The sequence below is a fragment of the Microcebus murinus genome, chromosome 10, assembly GCF_040939455.1.
Source record: "Microcebus murinus isolate Inina chromosome 10, M.murinus_Inina_mat1.0, whole genome shotgun sequence".
Taxonomy (NCBI): domain Eukaryota; kingdom Metazoa; phylum Chordata; class Mammalia; order Primates; family Cheirogaleidae; genus Microcebus; species Microcebus murinus.
Window position 1 is genome coordinate 104,105,607 of NC_134113.1, and position 20,685 is coordinate 104,126,291.

General features: G+C 64.1%; 6 pseudogenes; all 6 read right to left on the reverse strand.

The window, feature by feature from the left end:
- Window positions 1–474: 474 nt before the first annotated feature.
- LOC142873663 (uncharacterized) lies at window positions 475–597 on the reverse strand (annotated as a pseudogene).
- A 3,486-nt stretch (window positions 598–4,083) lies between these two features.
- On the reverse strand, window positions 4,084–4,206 carry LOC142873664 (uncharacterized; annotated as a pseudogene).
- A 3,486-nt stretch (window positions 4,207–7,692) lies between these two features.
- LOC142873665 (uncharacterized) lies at window positions 7,693–7,815 on the reverse strand (annotated as a pseudogene).
- Window positions 7,816–11,299: 3,484 nt separating this feature from the next.
- LOC142873666 (uncharacterized) lies at window positions 11,300–11,422 on the reverse strand (annotated as a pseudogene).
- Window positions 11,423–14,907: 3,485 nt separating this feature from the next.
- LOC142873667 (uncharacterized) lies at window positions 14,908–15,030 on the reverse strand (annotated as a pseudogene).
- A 3,485-nt stretch (window positions 15,031–18,515) lies between these two features.
- Window positions 18,516–18,638, reverse strand: LOC142873669 (uncharacterized; annotated as a pseudogene).
- Between the last annotated feature and the right edge of the window lie 2,047 nt (window positions 18,639–20,685).

Consider the following 20,685-nt stretch of genomic DNA (forward strand, 5'->3'; position numbering starts at 1 on the left):
ACACTTTTTAAAAATAACGACTCCAAAGAGAAAAGTAAAAGGAGGCCTGTGGAGCAGGTCTGGGTGTGACTCCGGATCCCCCAACATCAGCTGCCACCACCAAAGATTCCTACGTGGAGCCCATAGAACCCCAAAAGCAACGGGACGAGTTCTGGTCCCATACTCCCTCAAAATGACATCCTGGCCTCCTTCTGGAACTCCCTCCCCTCTCAGACTCTCAAGGTTTCCTCCAGCGTGTCGGTTCCCACAGAGCAGACCTTTGGTCTGAGACCTGACAGTCCAGATGCCACGCATGCTGCCGCGTGGCGGCGGTGTCGCGGCTTGGGACAAGAGGAGGCCCCACGGTGCGGGCTGGGGCGCCAGGCACCCCACGGCGGGCGCTGAGGGTGGGGGTGACCCCCACCCCGGGCCGCCGCCGCGCTCCCAGAAAGGGGACAGAACAAGAGGCAAAAAAAAAAAAAAAGAAGAAGAAGAAGCCTACGGCACCCGGTATTCCCAGGCGGTCTTCTCCCATCCAAGTACTAACCAGGCCCGACCCTGCTTAGCTTCCGAGACCAGAGGAGACCGGGGGGCGTTCAGGGTGGTGTGGCCCTAGACGGCGGAGGGCGCCCCTGCCCCGCTCAAGATCCCAGCGTCTCTGCGCTTCCCCGCCGCCTCCTCCCGCCCCAGGCCCCGCGCCCGGCCGGGCCTGTTGAGTTCGCCGGCCGGGTCCGGCGGGCTCCGAGGGACGGGGGTGACGGGCCGGGCCGGGCGGCCGGGGCGGGGGGCTGTCTCTCTCTCCACACACACACACTCACACTCACTCACACTCACACAAGATGCGCCTCCACGGCTGGACCCGCCAAGGTGGAGCCCTCCCAGCCCCCCTCGTCTCCTCGCCTGGCCTCCTTCACCTACCCGCTGCCCACCCCCAGCGCGTCGCCGCCGCTGACTGCGCACGCGCGCACCGGCACCGGGCGCTCGCCCTTTGACCCCAGCCAGGGGCCGCCCTCCCCCACAACCCCTTTCAGCTGTGCCCCCCGCCCTGTGGGCGGGCTGCCGCCTATTCCCCCGGGCCAGGGCTGGGGCACAGCGCAAGGGGGAGGGGAGCGAGTGTATGGGGCATCTCTCTCTGGGGATGTGTCCCATGGGTGGGGTGGGGTGGGGTGGGGTGGCGTGGTTTGTGGGGCGCTGAAGAAATCAGTCCCCTCCATCTCCTACCTCTGGAAAACGCCCAAGCCCTTGGAGAACTGCCGGCACCGCGACCGTGGGGGCCGGGACCCTCCTCTGTGTCCTCCTGTGGCCCGGTCCAAGGGGCCTGGGCCTGGCCGGGGCTGCATTGGACCCCGACCACCCTGGCGTGTGGACTCGCTAAAAATCGGCGATTAGATATTGGATTCCAGCTTCCTTGAGGTCATTTCACTAATGAGTGCACCGGAAAGAGTTTCCTAATCCATCTGTGAGGGTGGCAACTGAAAGAGAATTTGAAAGCTGACAGAATAGGCGAGGGAAGGCATAGGAGATTTCCACACCCAGCAAGGAAGACTTTCCCGAAATGGAAGAAAGAAAGGAGCAAACAGAGACACCGGTAGCCCGCCCGGAAAAGAGTCTGCCCCTGAGAGAAAGTACCCTGACCAGGTTCACCCGTGGGTGGGTGGCCAGCTAGCGGCATTCAGAAGAGCGAGGCCCGCAGTCTGTGCGGAAGACACCTGCACTCGGGTGTGTGTGGCGGCACGATTCACAAGCAGCTCCAGATGTTAAACCAAGGAGAAGCCAGGGAGTTCCCAACGCCCCAGGTGTCCTCAGCCCACGACTGGCTGCTGTGGGAATGCGAAGCCCGGCTCCTTGTCTCAGAGCGGGACAACCAGGAGGTGTGACGTACACCCCGGGGTTCCCAGGAGGATCAGGCTGAAGCTGGGACTTGGCCTCAAAGTGTCCCCTCGCATGGCCACCCCCTTCCCCTTCCTGCTCCTCTACTCCTGGTGCCCCTCCATCCAGGGGCCAGACCTTAAAGAGTCACCGCAAGAGAATCCTGGTCCCCAAGGAGCCTTCTGGGGGACCGGTGCTGAGAGAGGTTGTGGGCATGGCCCGCTGGGGCTCTGCCCGACCCAGGGCTGAGAGATGCAACCTCCCAGCTCTGGGTCCCTGCAGGAAGCGTTGGCAAGCACAGGGCCGGTCCTCCAAAGGCCCAGGTGCAGGGAGCCCAGGCCAAGCAGCCTGTGGAAGAAGCCACTTGCCCTGCCACCCCGGGAACACGACTGCAGGCCCCGGCCCTTCCCACCTCCTCCTCCTCCTCCTCTTCCCCCCCCGCCCCCCCCCCCGACATGGCACAGGGCTCAGAGACACCTCAGACTCTTGCTACCCAAAGTGCAAAGGGCATCAGTTGCTCCTCTAACCCCCCCCCCCCCCCCCCGCCCAGCAGACCGCGTTGTCCAGCCAGCCCCCGGGCCTCCCTGGGGTGCCCAGCACAAAAGCGCAGACACCCACCGGACCCTCAATCTCAGCTTTCGGATGTTTTTGCCACTCTAAGGACCCGCAGGCCAGCTGGGCCTTCGGGCAGGACAGAGAGCCCCGGAATCCGACGTGGAGAGCTGCGTGTACGTCCCCATCAGGAGGCGGTCCCCACCTCCGCGACTCTCCCCTTGCGGGGAGCGGCAGCCGCAGGGCCTCAGGGAAGACACCAGGCTGGGTCCCCGCGGCACAGCGGGGGCCCCGCACGCGACTTAGGGACGGCTGCTGGAGACTGCTGCGGCCACCCTGCTGCCGGGTTTCTGGAGGGCTTCCTGGAAGCAGCGTCCACACCAAGCCCTTGGAAGGCCCAGGCGACGGAGGAGCCGGTCAGGCAGGGGCCGAGGACGGTGAGAGGCCGGACGGGCGGGAAGGAGCATGTCAGGCAGGGGCAGAGGACGGTGACAGGCCGGGCGGGAAGGAGCCGGTCAGGCGGGGGCCCGGGACAGTGACGGGCCTGGGCCTGGCCGGGGAGGAGTGCGTCAGGCAGGGGCAGAGGACACGGGCTGGGTAAGGGTTAGGGTGACAGTTAGGGCACAATTCACACAATCGCAAAGATGTGGAAGCGACCCGAGTGCCCATCCATCCAGGAGTGCATTAATAAAATGTGGCGCGTGGACACCACGGAGTGCCATTGGGCTGTGAGGAGCAGCGGTGAGAGGGCGCCTCTCGTGTTCTCCTGGCCAGAGCTGGAACCCGTTCCAGTAAGCCAAGTATCCCAAGAATGGACACACGAGCGCCCCGTGAGCGCGCTCACCAGCAAATGGGTACGAACGGATGGACACCTAAGTGGACAGAGAGGAATCACCTTCATCATCGGGTGGGTGTCGGGCGGGTGGGGGGAGGGGAGGGGCATACACCTCCATTAGGAATGGGGTGGGTGCGCACCGACTGGGGGATGGGCGCACTTGAAGCTCTGACCCGAGGGGGGAGGCTGGGAGAGGGCAACGTACCCGACCTTAACATTGGTGCCCCCACAATACGCTGGAACAACATGAGAGGTAAATGAATAAGAACACAGGGGGGAGGGGGGCACGGGCAACACATGTCACCTGAATACTTGTACTCCCATCATCTGCTTGAAAAGAGAGAGAAAAGAAAATGCAATGAGAGAGGTAAGAGACACTTTTTAAAAATAACGACTCCAAAGAGAAAAGTAAAAGGAGGCCTGTGGAGCAGGTCTGGGTGTGACTCCGGATCCCCCAACATCAGCTGCCACCACCAAAGATTCCTACGTGGAGCCCATAGAACCCCAAAAGCAACGGGACGAGTTCTGGTCCCATACTCCCTCAAAATGACATCCTGGCCTCCTTCTGGAACTCCCTCCCCTCTCAGACTCTCAAGGTTTCCTCCAGCGTGTCGGTTCCCACAGAGCAGACCTTTGGTCTGAGACCTGACAGTCCAGATGCCACGCATGCTGCCGCGTGGCGGCGGTGTCGCGGCTTGGGACAAGAGGAGGCCCCACGGTGCGGGCTGGGGCGCCAGGCACCCCACGGCGGGCGCTGAGGGTGGGGGTGACCCCCACCCCGGGCCGCCGCCGCGCTCCCAGAAAGGGGACAGAACAAGAGGCAAAAAAAAAAAAAAAGAAGAAGAAGAAGCCTACGGCACCCGGTATTCCCAGGCGGTCTTCTCCCATCCAAGTACTAACCAGGCCCGACCCTGCTTAGCTTCCGAGACCAGAGGAGACCGGGGGGCGTTCAGGGTGGTGTGGCCCTAGACGGCGGAGGGCGCCCCTGCCCCGCTCAAGATCCCAGCGTCTCTGCGCTTCCCCGCCGCCTCCTCCCGCCCCAGGCCCCGCGCCCGGCCGGGCCTGTTGAGTTCGCCGGCCGGGTCCGGCGGGCTCCGAGGGACGGGGGTGACGGGCCGGGCCGGGCGGCCGGGGCGGGGGGCTGTCTCTCTCTCCACACACACACACTCACACTCACTCACACTCACACAAGATGCGCCTCCACGGCTGGACCCGCCAAGGTGGAGCCCTCCCAGCCCCCCTCGTCTCCTCGCCTGGCCTCCTTCACCTACCCGCTGCCCACCCCCAGCGCGTCGCCGCCGCTGACTGCGCACGCGCGCACCGGCACCGGGCGCTCGCCCTTTGACCCCAGCCAGGGGCCGCCCTCCCCCACAACCCCTTTCAGCTGTGCCCCCCGCCCTGTGGGCGGGCTGCCGCCTATTCCCCCGGGCCAGGGCTGGGGCACAGCGCAAGGGGGAGGGGAGCGAGTGTATGGGGCATCTCTCTCTGGGGATGTGTCCCATGGGTGGGGTGGGGTGGGGTGGGGTGGCGTGGTTTGTGGGGCGCTGAAGAAATCAGTCCCCTCCATCTCCTACCTCTGGAAAACGCCCAAGCCCTTGGAGAACTGCCGGCACCGCGACCGTGGGGGCCGGGACCCTCCTCTGTGTCCTCCTGTGGCCCGGTCCAAGGGGCCTGGGCCTGGCCGGGGCTGCATTGGACCCCGACCACCCTGGCGTGTGGACTCGCTAAAAATCGGCGATTAGATATTGGATTCCAGCTTCCTTGAGGTCATTTCACTAATGAGTGCACCGGAAAGAGTTTCCTAATCCATCTGTGAGGGTGGCAACTGAAAGAGAATTTGAAAGCTGACAGAATAGGCGAGGGAAGGCATAGGAGATTTCCACACCCAGCAAGGAAGACTTTCCCGAAATGGAAGAAAGAAAGGAGCAAACAGAGACACCGGTAGCCCGCCCGGAAAAGAGTCTGCCCCTGAGAGAAAGTACCCTGACCAGGTTCACCCGTGGGTGGGTGGCCAGCTAGCGGCATTCAGAAGAGCGAGGCCCGCAGTCTGTGCGGAAGACACCTGCACTCGGGTGTGTGTGGCGGCACGATTCACAAGCAGCTCCAGATGTTAAACCAAGGAGAAGCCAGGGAGTTCCCAACGCCCCAGGTGTCCTCAGCCCACGACTGGCTGCTGTGGGAATGCGAAGCCCGGCTCCTTGTCTCAGAGCGGGACAACCAGGAGGTGTGACGTACACCCCGGGGTTCCCAGGAGGATCAGGCTGAAGCTGGGACTTGGCCTCAAAGTGTCCCCTCGCATGGCCACCCCCTTCCCCTTCCTGCTCCTCTACTCCTGGTGCCCCTCCATCCAGGGGCCAGACCTTAAAGAGTCACCGCAAGAGAATCCTGGTCCCCAAGGAGCCTTCTGGGGGACCGGTGCTGAGAGAGGTTGTGGGCATGGCCCGCTGGGGCTCTGCCCGACCCAGGGCTGAGAGATGCAACCTCCCAGCTCTGGGTCCCTGCAGGAAGCGTTGGCAAGCACAGGGCCGGTCCTCCAAAGGCCCAGGTGCAGGGAGCCCAGGCCAAGCAGCCTGTGGAAGAAGCCACTTGCCCTGCCACCCCGGGAACACGACTGCAGGCCCCGGCCCTTCCCACCTCCTCCTCCTCCTCCTCTTCCCCCCCCGCCCCCCCCCCCGACATGGCACAGGGCTCAGAGACACCTCAGACTCTTGCTACCCAAAGTGCAAAGGGCATCAGTTGCTCCTCTAACCCCCCCCCCCCCCCCCCGCCCAGCAGACCGCGTTGTCCAGCCAGCCCCCGGGCCTCCCTGGGGTGCCCAGCACAAAAGCGCAGACACCCACCGGACCCTCAATCTCAGCTTTCGGATGTTTTTGCCACTCTAAGGACCCGCAGGCCAGCTGGGCCTTCGGGCAGGACAGAGAGCCCCGGAATCCGACGTGGAGAGCTGCGTGTACGTCCCCATCAGGAGGCGGTCCCCACCTCCGCGACTCTCCCCTTGCGGGGAGCGGCAGCCGCAGGGCCTCAGGGAAGACACCAGGCTGGGTCCCCGCGGCACAGCGGGGGCCCCGCACGCGACTTAGGGACGGCTGCTGGAGACTGCTGCGGCCACCCTGCTGCCGGGTTTCTGGAGGGCTTCCTGGAAGCAGCGTCCACACCAAGCCCTTGGAAGGCCCAGGCGACGGAGGAGCCGGTCAGGCAGGGGCCGAGGACGGTGAGAGGCCGGACGGGCGGGAAGGAGCATGTCAGGCAGGGGCAGAGGACGGTGACAGGCCGGGCGGGAAGGAGCCGGTCAGGCGGGGGCCCGGGACAGTGACGGGCCTGGGCCTGGCCGGGGAGGAGTGCGTCAGGCAGGGGCAGAGGACACGGGCTGGGTAAGGGTTAGGGTGACAGTTAGGGCACAATTCACACAATCGCAAAGATGTGGAAGCGACCCGAGTGCCCATCCATCCAGGAGTGCATTAATAAAATGTGGCGCGTGGACACCACGGAGTGCCATTGGGCTGTGAGGAGCAGCGGTGAGAGGGCGCCTCTCGTGTTCTCCTGGCCAGAGCTGGAACCCGTTCCAGTAAGCCAAGTATCCCAAGAATGGACACACGAGCGCCCCGTGAGCGCGCTCACCAGCAAATGGGTACGAACGGATGGACACCTAAGTGGACAGAGAGGAATCACCTTCATCATCGGGTGGGTGTCGGGCGGGTGGGGGGAGGGGAGGGGCATACACCTCCATTAGGAATGGGGTGGGTGCGCACCGACTGGGGGATGGGCGCACTTGAAGCTCTGACCCGAGGGGGGAGGCTGGGAGAGGGCAACGTACCCGACCTTAACATTGGTGCCCCCACAATACGCTGGAACAACATGAGAGGTAAATGAATAAGAACACAGGGGGGAGGGGGGCACGGGCAACACATGTCACCTGAATACTTGTACTCCCATCATCTGCTTGAAAAGAGAGAGAAAAGAAAATGCAATGAGAGAGGTAAGAGACACTTTTTAAAAATAACGACTCCAAAGAGAAAAGTAAAAGGAGGCCTGTGGAGCAGGTCTGGGTGTGACTCCGGATCCCCCAACATCAGCTGCCACCACCAAAGATTCCTACGTGGAGCCCATAGAACCCCAAAAGCAACGGGACGAGTTCTGGTCCCATACTCCCTCAAAATGACATCCTGGCCTCCTTCTGGAACTCCCTCCCCTCTCAGACTCTCAAGGTTTCCTCCAGCGTGTCGGTTCCCACAGAGCAGACCTTTGGTCTGAGACCTGACAGTCCAGATGCCACGCATGCTGCCGCGTGGCGGCGGTGTCGCGGCTTGGGACAAGAGGAGGCCCCACGGTGCGGGCTGGGGCGCCAGGCACCCCACGGCGGGCGCTGAGGGTGGGGGTGACCCCCACCCCGGGCCGCCGCCGCGCTCCCAGAAAGGGGACAGAACAAGAGGCAAAAAAAAAAAAAAAGAAGAAGAAGAAGCCTACGGCACCCGGTATTCCCAGGCGGTCTTCTCCCATCCAAGTACTAACCAGGCCCGACCCTGCTTAGCTTCCGAGACCAGAGGAGACCGGGGGGCGTTCAGGGTGGTGTGGCCCTAGACGGCGGAGGGCGCCCCTGCCCCGCTCAAGATCCCAGCGTCTCTGCGCTTCCCCGCCGCCTCCTCCCGCCCCAGGCCCCGCGCCCGGCCGGGCCTGTTGAGTTCGCCGGCCGGGTCCGGCGGGCTCCGAGGGACGGGGGTGACGGGCCGGGCCGGGCGGCCGGGGCGGGGGGCTGTCTCTCTCTCCACACACACACACTCACACTCACTCACACTCACACAAGATGCGCCTCCACGGCTGGACCCGCCAAGGTGGAGCCCTCCCAGCCCCCCTCGTCTCCTCGCCTGGCCTCCTTCACCTACCCGCTGCCCACCCCCAGCGCGTCGCCGCCGCTGACTGCGCACGCGCGCACCGGCACCGGGCGCTCGCCCTTTGACCCCAGCCAGGGGCCGCCCTCCCCCACAACCCCTTTCAGCTGTGCCCCCCGCCCTGTGGGCGGGCTGCCGCCTATTCCCCCGGGCCAGGGCTGGGGCACAGCGCAAGGGGGAGGGGAGCGAGTGTATGGGGCATCTCTCTCTGGGGATGTGTCCCATGGGTGGGGTGGGGTGGGGTGGGGTGGCGTGGTTTGTGGGGCGCTGAAGAAATCAGTCCCCTCCATCTCCTACCTCTGGAAAACGCCCAAGCCCTTGGAGAACTGCCGGCACCGCGACCGTGGGGGCCGGGACCCTCCTCTGTGTCCTCCTGTGGCCCGGTCCAAGGGGCCTGGGCCTGGCCGGGGCTGCATTGGACCCCGACCACCCTGGCGTGTGGACTCGCTAAAAATCGGCGATTAGATATTGGATTCCAGCTTCACTGAGGTCATTTCACTAATGAGTGCACCGGAAAGAGTTTCCTAACTCCATCTGTGAGGGTAGCAACTGAAAGAGAATTTTAAAGCTGACAGAATAGGCGAGGGAAGGCATAGGAGATTTCCACACCCAGCAAGGAAGACTTTCCCGAAATGGAAGAAAGAAACGAGCAAACAGAGACACCGGTAGCCCGCCCGGATCAGAGTCTGCCCCTGAGAGAAAGTACCCTGACCAGGTTCACCCGTGGGTGGGTGGCGAGCTAGCGGCATTCAGAAGAGCGAGGCCCGCAGTCTGTGCAGAAGACACCTGCACTCAGGTGTGTGTGGCGGCACGATTCACAAGCAGCTCCAGACGTTAAACCAAGGAGAAACCAGGGAGTTCCCAACGCCCCAGGTGTCCTCAGCCCACGACTGGCTGCTGTGGGAATGCGAAGCCCGGCTCCTTGTCTCAGAGCGGGACAACCAGGAGGTGTGACGTACACCCCGGGGTTCCCAGGAGGATCAGGCTGAAGCTGGGACTTGGCCTCAAAGTGTCCCCTCGCATGGCCACCCCCTTCCCCTTCCTGCTCCTCTACTCCTGGTGCCCCTCCATCCAGGGGCCAGACCTTAAAGAGTCACCGCAAGAGAATCCTGGTCCCCAAGGAGCCTTCTGGGGGACCGGTGCTGAGAGAGGTTGTGGGCATGGCCCGCTGGGGCTCTGCCCGACCCAGGGCTGAGAGATGCAACCTCCCAGCTCTGGGTCCCTGCAGGAAGCGTTGGCAAGCACAGGGCCGGTCCTCCAAAGGCCCAGGTGCAGGGAGCCCAGGCCAAGCAGCCTGTGGAAGAAGCCACTTGCCCTGCCACCCCGGGAACACGACTGCAGGCCCCGGCCCTTCCCACCTCCTCCTCCTCCTCCTCTTCCCCCCCCGCCCCCCCCCCCCCCGACATGGCACAGGGCTCAGAGACACCTCAGACTCTTGCTACCCAAAGTGCAAAGGGCATCAGTTGCTCCTCTAACCCCCACCCCCCGCCCAGCAGACCGCGTTGTCCAGCCAGCCCCCGGGCCTCCCTGGGGTGCCCAGCACAAAAGCGCAGACACCCACCGGACCCTCAATCTCAGCTTTCGGATGTTTTTGCCACTCTAAGGACCCGCAGGCCAGCTGGGCCTTCGGGCAGGACAGAGAGCCCCGGAATCCGACGTGGAGAGCTGCGTGTACGTCCCCATCAGGAGGCGGTCCCCACCTCCGCAACTCTCCCCTTGCGGGGAGCGGCAGCCGCAGGGCCTCAGGGAAGACACCAGGCTGGGTCCCCGCGGCACAGCGGGGGCCCCGCACGCGACTTAGGGACGGCTGCTGGAGACTGCTGCGGCCACCCTGCTGCCGGGTTTCTGGAGGGCTTCCTGGAAGCAGCGTCCACACCAAGCCCTTGGAAGGCCCAGGCGACGGAGGAGCCGGTCAGGCAGGGGCCGAGGACGGTGAGAGGCCGGACGGGCGGGAAGGAGCATGTCAGGCAGGGGCAGAGGACGGTGACAGGCCGGGCGGGAAGGAGCCGGTCAGGCGGGGGCCCGGGACAGTGACGGGCCTGGGCCTGGCCGGGGAGGAGTGCGTCAGGCAGGGGCAGAGGACACGGGCTGGGTAAGGGTTAGGGTGACAGTTAGGGCACAATTCACACAATCGCAAAGATGTGGAAGCGACCCGAGTGCCCATCCATCCAGGAGTGCATTAATAAAATGTGGCGCGTGGACACCACGGAGTGCCATTGGGCTGTGAGGAGCAGCGGTGAGAGGGCGCCTCTCGTGTTCTCCTGGCCAGAGCTGGAACCCGTTCCAGTAAGCCAAGTATCCCAAGAATGGACACACGAGCGCCCCGTGAGCGCGCTCACCAGCAAATGGGTACGAACGGATGGACACCTAAGTGGACAGAGAGGAATCACCTTCATCATCGGGTGGGTGTCGGGCGGGTGGGGGGAGGGGAGGGGCATACACCTCCATTAGGAATGGGGTGGGTGCGCACCGACTGGGGGATGGGCGCACTTGAAGCTCTGACCCGAGGGGGGAGGCTGGGAGAGGGCAACGTACCCGACCTTAACATTGGTGCCCCCACAATACGCTGGAACAACATGAGAGGTAAATGAATAAGAACACAGGGGGGAGGGGGGCACGGGCAACACATGTCACCTGAATACTTGTACTCCCATCATCTGCTTGAAAAGAGAGAGAAAAGAAAATGCAATGAGAGAGGTAAGAGACACTTTTTAAAAATAACGACTCCAAAGAGAAAAGTAAAAGGAGGCCTGTGGAGCAGGTCTGGGTGTGACTCCGGATCCCCCAACATCAGCTGCCACCACCAAAGATTCCTACGTGGAGCCCATAGAACCCCAAAAGCAACGGGACGAGTTCTGGTCCCATACTCCCTCAAAATGACATCCTGGCCTCCTTCTGGAACTCCCTCCCCTCTCAGACTCTCAAGGTTTCCTCCAGCGTGTCGGTTCCCACAGAGCAGACCTTTGGTCTGAGACCTGACAGTCCAGATGCCACGCATGCTGCCGCGTGGCGGCGGTGTCGCGGCTTGGGACAAGAGGAGGCCCCACGGTGCGGGCTGGGGCGCCAGGCACCCCACGGCGGGCGCTGAGGGTGGGGGTGACCCCCACCCCGGGCCGCCGCCGCGCTCCCAGAAAGGGGACAGAACAAGAGGCAAAAAAAAAAAAAAAGAAGAAGAAGAAGCCTACGGCACCCGGTATTCCCAGGCGGTCTTCTCCCATCCAAGTACTAACCAGGCCCGACCCTGCTTAGCTTCCGAGACCAGAGGAGACCGGGGGGCGTTCAGGGTGGTGTGGCCCTAGACGGCGGAGGGCGCCCCTGCCCCGCTCAAGATCCCAGCGTCTCTGCGCTTCCCCGCCGCCTCCTCCCGCCCCAGGCCCCGCGCCCGGCCGGGCCTGTTGAGTTCGCCGGCCGGGTCCGGCGGGCTCCGAGGGACGGGGGTGACGGGCCGGGCCGGGCGGCCGGGGCGGGGGGCTGTCTCTCTCTCCACACACACACACTCACACTCACTCACACTCACACAAGATGCGCCTCCACGGCTGGACCCGCCAAGGTGGAGCCCTCCCAGCCCCCCTCGTCTCCTCGCCTGGCCTCCTTCACCTACCCGCTGCCCACCCCCAGCGCGTCGCCGCCGCTGACTGCGCACGCGCGCACCGGCACCGGGCGCTCGCCCTTTGACCCCAGCCAGGGGCCGCCCTCCCCCACAACCCCTTTCAGCTGTGCCCCCCGCCCTGTGGGCGGGCTGCCGCCTATTCCCCCGGGCCAGGGCTGGGGCACAGCGCAAGGGGGAGGGGAGCGAGTGTATGGGGCATCTCTCTCTGGGGATGTGTCCCATGGGTGGGGTGGGGTGGGGTGGGGTGGCGTGGTTTGTGGGGCGCTGAAGAAATCAGTCCCCTCCATCTCCTACCTCTGGAAAACGCCCAAGCCCTTGGAGAACTGCCGGCACCGCGACCGTGGGGGCCGGGACCCTCCTCTGTGTCCTCCTGTGGCCCGGTCCAAGGGGCCTGGGCCTGGCCGGGGCTGCATTGGACCCCGACCACCCTGGCGTGTGGACTCGCTAAAAATCGGCGATTAGATATTGGATTCCAGCTTCCTTGAGGTCATTTCACTAATGAGTGCACCGGAAAGAGTTTCCTAATCCATCTGTGAGGGTGGCAACTGAAAGAGAATTTGAAAGCTGACAGAATAGGCGAGGGAAGGCATAGGAGATTTCCACACCCAGCAAGGAAGACTTTCCCGAAATGGAAGAAAGAAAGGAGCAAACAGAGACACCGGTAGCCCGCCCGGAAAAGAGTCTGCCCCTGAGAGAAAGTACCCTGACCAGGTTCACCCGTGGGTGGGTGGCCAGCTAGCGGCATTCAGAAGAGCGAGGCCCGCAGTCTGTGCGGAAGACACCTGCACTCGGGTGTGTGTGGCGGCACGATTCACAAGCAGCTCCAGATGTTAAACCAAGGAGAAGCCAGGGAGTTCCCAACGCCCCAGGTGTCCTCAGCCCACGACTGGCTGCTGTGGGAATGCGAAGCCCGGCTCCTTGTCTCAGAGCGGGACAACCAGGAGGTGTGACGTACACCCCGGGGTTCCCAGGAGGATCAGGCTGAAGCTGGGACTTGGCCTCAAAGTGTCCCCTCGCATGGCCACCCCCTTCCCCTTCCTGCTCCTCTACTCCTGGTGCCCCTCCATCCAGGGGCCAGACCTTAAAGAGTCACCGCAAGAGAATCCTGGTCCCCAAGGAGCCTTCTGGGGGACCGGTGCTGAGAGAGGTTGTGGGCATGGCCCGCTGGGGCTCTGCCCGACCCAGGGCTGAGAGATGCAACCTCCCAGCTCTGGGTCCCTGCAGGAAGCGTTGGCAAGCACAGGGCCGGTCCTCCAAAGGCCCAGGTGCAGGGAGCCCAGGCCAAGCAGCCTGTGGAAGAAGCCACTTGCCCTGCCACCCCGGGAACACGACTGCAGGCCCCGGCCCTTCCCACCTCCTCCTCCTCCTCCTCTTCCCCCCCCGCCCCCCCCCCCGACATGGCACAGGGCTCAGAGACACCTCAGACTCTTGCTACCCAAAGTGCAAAGGGCATCAGTTGCTCCTCTAACCCCCCCCCCCCCCCCCGCCCAGCAGACCGCGTTGTCCAGCCAGCCCCCGGGCCTCCCTGGGGTGCCCAGCACAAAAGCGCAGACACCCACCGGACCCTCAATCTCAGCTTTCGGATGTTTTTGCCACTCTAAGGACCCGCAGGCCAGCTGGGCCTTCGGGCAGGACAGAGAGCCCCGGAATCCGACGTGGAGAGCTGCGTGTACGTCCCCATCAGGAGGCGGTCCCCACCTCCGCGACTCTCCCCTTGCGGGGAGCGGCAGCCGCAGGGCCTCAGGGAAGACACCAGGCTGGGTCCCCGCGGCACAGCGGGGGCCCCGCACGCGACTTAGGGACGGCTGCTGGAGACTGCTGCGGCCACCCTGCTGCCGGGTTTCTGGAGGGCTTCCTGGAAGCAGCGTCCACACCAAGCCCTTGGAAGGCCCAGGCGACGGAGGAGCCGGTCAGGCAGGGGCCGAGGACGGTGAGAGGCCGGACGGGCGGGAAGGAGCATGTCAGGCAGGGGCAGAGGACGGTGACAGGCCGGGCGGGAAGGAGCCGGTCAGGCGGGGGCCCGGGACAGTGACGGGCCTGGGCCTGGCCGGGGAGGAGTGCGTCAGGCAGGGGCAGAGGACACGGGCTGGGTAAGGGTTAGGGTGACAGTTAGGGCACAATTCACACAATCGCAAAGATGTGGAAGCGACCCGAGTGCCCATCCATCCAGGAGTGCATTAATAAAATGTGGCGCGTGGACACCACGGAGTGCCATTGGGCTGTGAGGAGCAGCGGTGAGAGGGCGCCTCTCGTGTTCTCCTGGCCAGAGCTGGAACCCGTTCCAGTAAGCCAAGTATCCCAAGAATGGACACACGAGCGCCCCGTGAGCGCGCTCACCAGCAAATGGGTACGAACGGATGGACACCTAAGTGGACAGAGAGGAATCACCTTCATCATCGGGTGGGTGTCGGGCGGGTGGGGGGAGGGGAGGGGCATACACCTCCATTAGGAATGGGGTGGGTGCGCACCGACTGGGGGATGGGCGCACTTGAAGCTCTGACCCGAGGGGGGAGGCTGGGAGAGGGCAACGTACCCGACCTTAACATTGGTGCCCCCACAATACGCTGGAACAACATGAGAGGTAAATGAATAAGAACACAGGGGGGAGGGGGGCACGGGCAACACATGTCACCTGAATACTTGTACTCCCATCATCTGCTTGAAAAGAGAGAGAAAAGAAAATGCAATGAGAGAGGTAAGAGACACTTTTTAAAAATAACGACTCCAAAGAGAAAAGTAAAAGGAGGCCTGTGGAGCAGGTCTGGGTGTGACTCCGGATCCCCCAACATCAGCTGCCACCACCAAAGATTCCTACGTGGAGCCCATAGAACCCCAAAAGCAACGGGACGAGTTCTGGTCCCATACTCCCTCAAAATGACATCCTGGCCTCCTTCTGGAACTCCCTCCCCTCTCAGACTCTCAAGGTTTCCTCCAGCGTGTCGGTTCCCACAGAGCAGACCTTTGGTCTGAGACCTGACAGTCCAGATGCCACGCATGCTGCCGCGTGGCGGCGGTGTCGCGGCTTGGGACAAGAGGAGGCCCCACGGTGCGGGCTGGGGCGCCAGGCACCCCACGGCGGGCGCTGAGGGTGGGGGTGACCCCCACCCCGGGCCGCCGCCGCGCTCCCAGAAAGGGGACAGAACAAGAGGCAAAAAAAAAAAAAAAGAAGAAGAAGAAGCCTACGGCACCCGGTATTCCCAGGCGGTCTTCTCCCATCCAAGTACTAACCAGGCCCGACCCTGCTTAGCTTCCGAGACCAGAGGAGACCGGGGGGCGTTCAGGGTGGTGTGGCCCTAGACGGCGGAGGGCGCCCCTGCCCCGCTCAAGATCCCAGCGTCTCTGCGCTTCCCCGCCGCCTCCTCCCGCCCCAGGCCCCGCGCCCGGCCGGGCCTGTTGAGTTCGCCGGCCGGGTCCGGCGGGCTCCGAGGGACGGGGGTGACGGGCCGGGCCGGGCGGCCGGGGCGGGGGGCTGTCTCTCTCTCCACACACACACACTCACACTCACTCACACTCACACAAGATGCGCCTCCACGGCTGGACCCGCCAAGGTGGAGCCCTCCCAGCCCCCCTCGTCTCCTCGCCTGGCCTCCTTCACCTACCCGCTGCCCACCCCCAGCGCGTCGCCGCCGCTGACTGCGCACGCGCGCACCGGCACCGGGCGCTCGCCCTTTGACCCCAGCCAGGGGCCGCCCTCCCCCACAACCCCTTTCAGCTGTGCCCCCCGCCCTGTGGGCGGGCTGCCGCCTATTCCCCCGGGCCAGGGCTGGGGCACAGCGCAAGGGGGAGGGGAGCGAGTGTATGGGGCATCTCTCTCTGGGGATGTGTCCCATGGGTGGGGTGGGGTGGGGTGGGGTGGCGTGGTTTGTGGGGCGCTGAAGAAATCAGTCCCCTCCATCTCCTACCTCTGGAAAACGCCCAAGCCCTTGGAGAACTGCCGGCACCGCGACCGTGGGGGCCGGGACCCTCCTCTGTGTCCTCCTGTGGCCCGGTCCAAGGGGCCTGGGCCTGGCCGGGGCTGCATTGGACCCCGACCACCCTGGCGTGTGGACTCGCTAAAAATCGGCGATTAGATATTGGATTCCAGCTTCCTTGAGGTCATTTCACTAATGAGTGCACCGGAAAGAGTTTCCTAATCCATCTGTGAGGGTGGCAACTGAAAGAGAATTTGAAAGCTGACAGAATAGGCGAGGGAAGGCATAGGAGATTTCCACACCCAGCAAGGAAGACTTTCCCGAAATGGAAGAAAGAAAGGAGCAAACAGAGACACCGGTAGCCCGCCCGGAAAAGAGTCTGCCCCTGAGAGAAAGTACCCTGACCAGGTTCACCCGTGGGTGGGTGGCCAGCTAGCGGCATTCAGAAGAGCGAGGCCCGCAGTCTGTGCGGAAGACACCTGCACTCGGGTGTGTGTGGCGGCACGATTCACAAGCAGCTCCAGATGTTAAACCAAGGAGAAGCCAGGGAGTTCCCAACGCCCCAGGTGTCCTCAGCCCACGACTGGCTGCTGTGGGAATGCGAAGCCCGGCTCCTTGTCTCAGAGCGGGACAACCAGGAGGTGTGACGTACACCCCGGGGTTCCCAGGAGGATCAGGCTGAAGCTGGGACTTGGCCTCAAAGTGTCCCCTCGCATGGCCACCCCCTTCCCCTTCCTGCTCCTCTACTCCTGGTGCCCCTCCATCCAGGGGCCAGACCTTAAAGAGTCACCGCAAGAGAATCCTGGTCCCCAAGGAGCCTTCTGGGGGACCGGTGCTGAGAGAGGTTGTGGGCATGGCCCGCTGGGGCTCTGCCCGACCCAGGGCTGAGAGATGCAACCTCCCAGCTCTGGGTCCCTGCAGGAAGCGTTGGCAAGCACAGGGCCGGTCCTCCAAAGGCCCAGGTGCAGGGAGCCCAGGCCAAGCAGCCTGTGGAAGAAGCCACTTGCCCTGCCACCCCGGGAACACGACTGCAGGCCCCGGCCCTTCCCACCTCCTCCTCCTCCTCCTCTTCCCCCCCCGCCCCCCCCCCCGACATGGCACAGGGCTCAGAGACACCTCAGACTCTTGCTACCCAAAGTGCAAAGGGCATCAGTTGCTCCTCTAACCCCCCCCCCCCCCCCCGCCCAGCAGACCGCGTTGTCCAGCCAGCCCCCGGGCCTCCCTGGGGTGCCCAGCACAAAAGCGCAGACACCCACCGGACCCTCAATCTCAGCTTTCGGATGTTTTTGCCACTCTAAGGACCCGCAGGCCAGCTGGGCCTTCGGGCAGGACAGAGAGCCCCGGAATCCGACGTGGAGAGCTGCGTGTACGTCCCCATCAGGAGGCGGTCCCCACCTCCGCGACTCTCCCCTTGCGGGGAGCGGCAGCCGCAGGGCCTCAGGGAAGACACCAGGCTGGGTCCCCGCGGCACAGCGGGGGCCCCGCACGCGACTTAGGGACGGCTGCTGGAGACTGCTGCGGCCACCCTGCTGCCGGGTTTCTGGAGGGCTTCCTGGAAGCAGCGTCCACACCAAGCCCTTGGAAGGCCCAGGCGACGGAGGAGCCGGTCAGGCAGGGGCCGAGGACGGTGAGAGGCCGGACGGGCGGGAAGGAGCATGTCAGGCAGGGGCAGAGGACGGTGACAGGCCGGGCGGGAAGGAGCCGGTCAGGCGGGGGCCCGGGACAGTGACGGGCCTGGGCCTGGCCGGGGAGGAGTGCGTCAGGCAGGGGCAGAGGACACGGGCTGGGTAAGGGTTAGGGTGACAGTTAGGGCACAATTCACACAATCGCAAAGATGTGGAAGCGACCCGAGTGCCCATCCATCCAGGAGTGCATTAATAAAATGTGGCGCGTGGACACCACGGAGTGCCATTGGGCTGTGAGGAGCAGCGGTGAGAGGGCGCCTCTCGTGTTCTCCTGGCCAGAGCTGGAACCCGTTCCAGTAAGCCAAGTATCCCAAGAATGGACACACGAGCGCCCCGTGAGCGCGCTCACCAGCAAATGGGTACGAACGGATGGACACCTAAGTGGACAGAGAGGAATCACCTTCATCATCGGGTGGGTGTCGGGCGGGTGGGGGGAGGGGAGGGGCATACACCTCCATTAGGAATGGGGTGGGTGCGCACCGACTGGGGGATGGGCGCACTTGAAGCTCTGACCCGAGGGGGGAGGCTGGGAGAGGGCAACGTACCCGACCTTAACATTGGTGCCCCCACAATACGCTGGAACAACATGAGAGGTAAATGAATAAGAACACAGGGGGGAGGGGGGCACGGGCAACACATGTCACCTGAATACTTGTACTCCCATCATCTGCTTGAAAAGAGAGAGAAAAGAAAATGCAATGAGAGAGGTAAGAGACACTTTTTAAAAATAACGACTCCAAAGAGAAAAGTAAAAGGAGGCCTGTGGAGCAGGTCTGGGTGTGACTCCGGATCCCCCAACATCAGCTGCCACCACCAAAGATTCCTACGTGGAGCCCATAGAACCCCAAAAGCAACGGGACGAGTTCTGGTCCCATACTCCCTCAAAATGACATCCTGGCCTCCTTCTGGAACTCCCTCCCCTCTCAGACTCTCAAGGTTTCCTCCAGCGTGTCGGTTCCCACAGAGCAGACCTTTGGTCTGAGACCTGACAGTCCAGATGCCACGCATGCTGCCGCGTGGCGGCGGTGTCGCGGCTTGGGACAAGAGGAGGCCCCACGGTGCGGGCTGGGGCGCCAGGCACCCCACGGCGGGCGCTGAGGGTGGGGGTGACCCCCACCCCGGGCCGCCGCCGCGCTCCCAGAAAGGGGACAGAACAAGAGGCAAAAAAAAAAAAAAAGAAGAAGAAGAAGCCTACGGCACCCGGTATTCCCAGGCGGTCTTCTCCCATCCAAGTACTAACCAGGCCCGACCCTGCTTAGCTTCCGAGACCAGAGGAGACCGGGGGGCGTTCAGGGTGGTGTGGCCCTAGACGGCGGAGGGCGCCCCTGCCCCGCTCAAGATCCCAGCGTCTCTGCGCTTCCCCGCCGCCTCCTCCCGCCCCAGGCCCCGCGCCCGGCCGGGCCTGTTGAGTTCGCCGGCCGGGTCCGGCGGGCTCCGAGGGACGGGGGTGACGGGCCGGGCCGGGCGGCCGGGGCGGGGGGCTGTCTCTCTCTCCACACACACACACTCACACTCACTCACACTCACACAAGATGCGCCTCCACGGCTGGACCCGCCAAGGTGGAGCCCTCCCAGCCCCCCTCGTCTCCTCGCCTGGCCTCCTTCACCTACCCGCTGCCCACCCCCAGCGCGTCGCCGCCGCTGACTGCGCACGCGCGCACCGGCACCGGGCGCTCGCCCTTTGACCCCAGCCAGGGGCCGCCCTCCCCCACAACCCCTTTCAGCTGTGCCCCCCGCCCTGTGGGCGGGCTGCCGCCTATTCCCCCGGGCCAGGGCTGGGGCACAGCGCAAGGGGGAGGGGAGCGAGTGTATGGGGCATCTCTCTCTGGGGATGTGTCCCATGGGTGGGGTGGGGTGGGGTGGGGTGGCGTGGTTTGTGGGGCGCTGAAGAAATCAGTCCCCTCCATCTCCTACCTCTGGAAAACGCCCAAGCCCTTGGAGAACTGCCGGCACCGCGACCGTGGGGGCCGGGACCCTCCTCTGTGTCCTCCTGTGGCCCGGTCCAAGGGGCCTGGGCCTGGCCGGGGCTGCATTGGACCCCGACCACCCTGGCGTGTGGACTCGCTAAAAATCGGCGATTAGATATTGGATTCCAGCTTCCTTGAGGTCATTTCACTAATGAGTGCACCGGAAAGAGTTTCCTAATCCATCTGTGAGGGTGGCAACTGAAAGAGAATTTGAAAGCTGACAGAATAGGCGAGGGAAGGCATAGGAGATTTCCACACCCAGCAAGGAAGACTTTCCCGAAATGGAAGAAAGAAAGGAGCAAACAGAGACACCGGTAGCCCGCCCGGAAAAGAGTCTGCCCCTGAGAGAAAGTACCCTGACCAGGTTCACCCGTGGGTGGGTGGCCAGCTAGCGGCATTCAGAAGAGCGAGGCCCGCAGTCTGTGCGGAAGACACCTGCACTCGGGTGTGTGTGGCGGCACGATTCACAAGCAGCTCCAGATGTTAAACCAAGGAGAAGCCAGGGAGTTCCCAACGCCCCAGGTGTCCTCAGCCCACGACTGGCTGCTGTGGGAATGCGAAGCCCGGCTCCTTGTCTCAGAGCGGGACAACCAGGAGGTGTGACGTACACCCCGGGGTTCCCAGGAGGATCAGGCTGAAGCTGGGACTTGGCCTCAAAGTGTCCCCTCGCATGGCCACCCCCTTCCCCTTCCTGCTCCTCTACTCCTGGTGCCCCTCCATCCAGGGGCCAGACCTTAAAGAGTCACCGCAAGAGAATCCTGGTCCCCAAGGAGCCTTCTGGGGGACCGGTGCTGAGAGAGGTTGTGGGCATGGCCCGCTGGGGCTCTGCCCGACCCAGGGCTGAGAGATGCAACCTCCCAGCTCTGGGTCCCTGCAGGAAGCGTTGGCAAGCACAGGGCCGGTCCTCCAAAGGCCCAGGTGCAGGGAGCCCAGGCCAAGCAGCCTGTGGAAGAAGCCACTTGCCCTGCCACCCCGGGAACACGACTGCAGGCCCCGGCCCTCCCACCTCCTCCTCCTCCTCCTCTTCCCCCCCCGCCCCCCCCCCCGACATGGCACAGGGCTCAGAGACACCTCAGACTCTTGCTACCCAAAGTGCAAAGGGCATCAGTTGCTCCTCTAACCCCCCCCCCCCCCCCCGCCCAGCAGACCGCGTTGTCCAGCCAGCCCCCGGGCCTCCCTGGGGTGCCCAGCACAAAAGCGCAGACACCCACCGGACCCTCAATCTCAGCTTTCGGATGTTTTTGCCACTCTAAGGACCCGCAGGCCAGCTGGGCCTTCGGGCAGGACAGAGAGCCCCGGAATCCGACGTGGAGAGCTGCGTGTACGTCCCCATCAGGAGGCGGTCCCCACCTCCGCGACTCTCCCCTTGCGGGGAGCGGCAGCCGCAGGGC